At 38.9% G+C, this 4,717-nt stretch overlaps 1 protein-coding gene across 1 annotated transcript in view; it reads left to right on the top strand.

Annotated features, from left to right (window-relative positions):
- The window catches only part of LOC118341972 (chloride channel protein 2-like), a 149,556-nt gene that overhangs the window by 79,321 nt on the left and 65,518 nt on the right, over nucleotides 1-4,717 (top strand). The gene's annotated exons all lie outside the window — the stretch shown is intronic.

The following is a 4,717-nucleotide window of genomic DNA, read 5'->3' as shown; positions in this document are numbered from 1 at the left end:
ACAGTCCATACAAAGACCATCCATAAATCTGTCTTTGAGAGAATAATAATAATGAAGATCTGATCAGATGAGGAGTTGCAGTGTGACACACAGTAAGACAGACAATGACTGCAGGGCAGAGGATAACGGTGCAACCTGGGAATTATTTTTTTGACATGCCTGATCTTACTTACCTTCATTCCTATGAGACTGGTTTCCTTTAAGCAGCATGACAGTGATAAAGAGAGGTTAGAGTGTGTGTGTGTGTGTGTGCGCGCTTTTCCCTTTGACAGTACACTCTGTGGCTTATCCTGGTCTTACAAACGTACAGTGTGGAACTCTGATTAGCATGCTGTACTGCTACACACACACACACACACACACACACAAAGATGGTCACAGAGTAATATAAAAGGGGTGGTCAAGAAAGATATTGCAAATACAGCTTACACTGCAAAACATATTAATCTTGAATGAATATTTTAAAAAATGCCAGCAGGAATATTTCCACTTCTTCAAAGTTTAAATGACTTTTTCAGAGAATTTGTTGAACATTTTCTTGAGTTTACACAGGCAAAGCATATTCTGACTCTGAATCCTTTTCTATAAGAATTCCCACAACTTTTTGATTTGAGTTTTTAAAAACAAATGTTGTGCAGCCAAACGTTGGGCCTCTTGCAAGAACATGTCCCTGTTCTTATACTACACTAAAGATAGATTCAGCCAACAAGCGGTTTCAACTGCTGCTTTCTACAATGTGAATGCAATGTTCATGAGGAGGGCTTGTTTGAGATCATGGGCCTACTTATTTTGCTTCATTGGTGGGAAAGATTAATTCATAAAAACGTCGACTAGAAGTAAAGGGAGGAAGAATTTAACATTGTAGCTTGAAGTCCTTCTGTCAGAAATCAGACAAATTTAGTAGTGCCAGTAGAAAACTAGAGGACCTGAAAAACTAAGTAAATATTTCTACAGCAGTCAGTGCCATGTTATCATAGACTCACATTATGACAGAAAAAATATTTTGGCATTACATTGATGTTAAAAAAAAATTGTGCTAAAGCAAAGTGATCCACCGCAAAAAGACGGACAAGAGAATATATCCCATCTTCACTCCGGTTCCGTAGTGTGGACCCCTCGTGGATTTTCTTTACCTTTTAAGTATGAGAGGACTGGTGAATGCATTGAGTTCTCTTAAATCACTGAGTGACACAGAATGTTTTGGGAATTTGGGGAATGTGTCTGAAATGATGTACAAGACACCTACAACATTGCTGTTGGATGGAATAAGGAGAAGCAGAAAAGTACAAAGATCCAAACATCATTGGCTTTGAATATTTCACTCAGTGAACGTCAATGAGAAGTTAAAACAAGCTGATATAAAATATACAGTATATCAATGGTACTCAAATGGGGGTACACCTACGGGTACTTTGGAGTACTGCAGGGGGTATGTGAGATATCACCCATGCGTAATTCCTAAAATAATTATACAATAAGTTCAATAAAAAAAATTTAATATAAGTTTAATAAACCACTGGGTGGGCACATTATTGAAAAAGTTTGAGACTCACTGCAGTATATGATATGATATTTTAAAAAGACAAAACGGTAAAAAATTATTTTAAGGGTTTAAAACATGTTCTGGAGACTGGATACTAAAATACATAGTTAGCTATAGTTATGTTAGAGTAGGGAGGAGAGGACATGGAATGTGGAGCATGCTGGGAATTATGATTGAATTACCTTAGTCCAGGGCTCCTTCAGGAAGCACGGGATTAAGAGACAAAGTTCAGATACTCAGGATCGATAAATAACACCTTTAATACTGTGTGTGCAGATTTTCAATCATTTTATCCATCTTCATGTACAAAGTCTGCAGTGTTTTAGGCTCAACTGACGCTTACAGATCTGATAAAAACATGTTTTATAGTTATATCTGATCCCGTGTCTGCCTTTTTCAAACAATGGTATTCTCCACGTGCGTGTCGAGTACTCATCCCTCTTTTGGTTTTTCTCTTCTTTTTTTCTTTTTTTAAAATGCAGCATGCCCTCTAAAAGCACGCTAAAACAAAAAGCTGGTTCTCACAGCCCACAGGTCTACATTAGCACACTGTACTTCAAACTCTGAAGAGAATGAGCTACTGCTGCAGAGGGACACTTCACAAACACCCTCAGCATTAATATGCAATAAAATGCAGCACAACACCCCAGAGGGAGGGGGGAGCGGGAGAGAGTAACATGGGGGTTACAGGGTAGACAATGACGATGATGACGATGATTACTGAAGAGAGAGATACAAATTTAGATCGACAGATGGAAATATTAAAAACCAGCATACTAAAAGAGGGAATAATGGAGGAGATGGAGCGACTGAATGTGTAGTGCCTGTCACAACATTTACAGTATGAGGTAAATGTCACCATACAGTTTACTGTGCTCTTCCTATTGAAAACAATCTATCACCCACAGACAAGCAGAAGCAGACTGAATATTCCAACCATTCATCTTCTATCTAGTATTTAAATGAATGTCAGATTTTTGCATGTTTCTCCACATTATCTCCAATACAAATAATGTCCGTCACATTTTCTCCAAGACAGGTATTTTTCAAAGGCTCAATTTTTTCATCCATCCTCTATATAGAGACACTGAGCTACTAAAAGCCACATCCAACAGGCTGGGAACTGTCTGTAACTGTATCTAAAATTCATTTTAATAACTGCTTCTATGTGTCGGTCTAGAGGGCAATGAACACTACGTATTTTATCATTTAATTTGGAGGACTTGCTGGGAATGCAGACTCTGAACCAAACCTTATCCTCCAACAAGAGTGCTGGACATCACTAGCAAATCCTTGCAGCCGGTTCTAAAATCTGGTAGAAAACACTTTAAAGCCCTGTGAGTTAAATGTTCAAACAATCACATATGGGTGTATTGTGCACGTGCCACAAACTTATTTGTCATATGTAGTATGTTTTTGTTTAAACATGGATGGCCAATCCAGTTGCTCCTCCAAATCACCTTTGCATTAAGATTTATTGTTTTAGTTTCAGGACACACTGTGGATGCAGTGTGGGGACCTTTGGGGGTTCTGGCACCAACCAGTCTCTGTCACACTGCCCTCTGTACTCTCTTCAAACCTTCCCATCTTCCCACCATTTCATCCCCCAAGAGAGGTTCTCACATCTTCAGAAAAGAGAGAGATGAGAGTCAAGATTTTCTCTCTGCCTTCCTCAAGCTCCGGGACTCCTGTCCCAACGGACAGAGAAGACGGGGAAGAAGAAAAAGGAGGAGATGATGAAGAAGAAAATTGTTTTGCTTTCCTTTTCCCCCTAACTCAATCTACATCTTTTCCATCCTTCTCTTCCTTTCCCCCTACTGAAATTTTCATATCCATTTCGCTGCATCTCTCTCTGGGCAAAGTTAGTTTTGAAGATGAAAAAGATCCAATTTGCTGACAAATAACAGACTGATTAAACATGTATGGGTTATTACTGGTTGTTGACTTTAAATGGGATGAATTCAATTGATTCCTCAGGAAAAAGGAGAAGAAATATGCATTTCTTGTCTGTGTGCACGGCTGCTTTTCCACATTTTTATCTGAACAAATGATAGAAGGACAAACAGACGGAGACTAATTAAAACATAAAAGCCTTTTTGTCAGGTGTTTAAATCTCCTGTTTTATTTTCTTTTGACTCTGAGGCATCAGCAGACCAGACCAAGACAGACAGATGTACTGCATAAAAAAATAAGCAGCATCAGAAAACATCAGTGCTGGAAATGAATTTCCTACAGTCATCTTCATTCTTATTAATTATCTCTGTTCTTTTTCCCTAACCTTCTCTGGAAAATTACCTGCTATCTTTCATTTTTCTTCTTTCAGCCATTTCCTCTCTAATTCCCCTCTCACTTCCCCTCACACACAGGGAAAAATATCAGCTTTTCCCCCCTCTCCACCCACTCTTCTTGGCCTCTAAAAACACCCCCTTAGCTTTGTTTTATTTCATCTCCTCTCCTTTTCTCTTACATGATCATTGTGTAAGCACTGCCTGAAGACAGAACCGGCTGCTTTTCTGATCTGCTTTTGATGATCAAGGAATTGATGCAAAATCACTTGAGCTGCTCTGAATTAAAGCGCCAACTTCCATCTGGCCTGCAACTTCACGGTTTCGGTTCAGCCACTCAGCACCAAACAGGCATAGTTAGAGACTATCTGGTGAACATAATGGAGTATTTAGCAGCTAAGGAGGCAGATACTTCCCTCAGGAGTTGGTAGAGACCAAAAGCAGAGCAAAAAGAGAGTGAACATTGGACATACAGTATTTACCAGAAACAGGACTCTAAATTATGTTGTTCCGTAACTACTGGATGTGTAAATAACTACTATGAAATCACCTTTAAAGACCAGTGTGTAGGATTTTGTGACATCTAGCAATGAAGTTGCAGATTGTAACCAACTGAGTATGTCTTGGCCTAGAACCTGCAAAAAGGCCCTATCTAAAGCGAGTGTTTGGTCTGTCCATTCCGGGCTACAGTAGAAACATGGCGGTTTGACCTAAGAGGACCTACTGTAGATAAAAACAGCTCATTCTAAGGCAACAAAAGTACATAAATTCTTATTTCCAGGTGATTATACAGTAATGAAAACCTATGAATATCATATTCCATTTCTGCCAATAGATCCTCCTAAATGTTACACACTGGACCCTTAAAAGTTGATGATGAATTTGTGTT

Source organism: Morone saxatilis, unplaced genomic scaffold (genome assembly GCF_004916995.1).
Source record: "Morone saxatilis isolate NCDOM2014 unplaced genomic scaffold, NCSU_SB_2.0 Contig8, whole genome shotgun sequence".
NCBI classification, from domain to species: domain Eukaryota; kingdom Metazoa; phylum Chordata; class Actinopteri; family Moronidae; genus Morone; species Morone saxatilis.
This window is presented reverse-complemented; position numbering and strand designations above follow the sequence as displayed.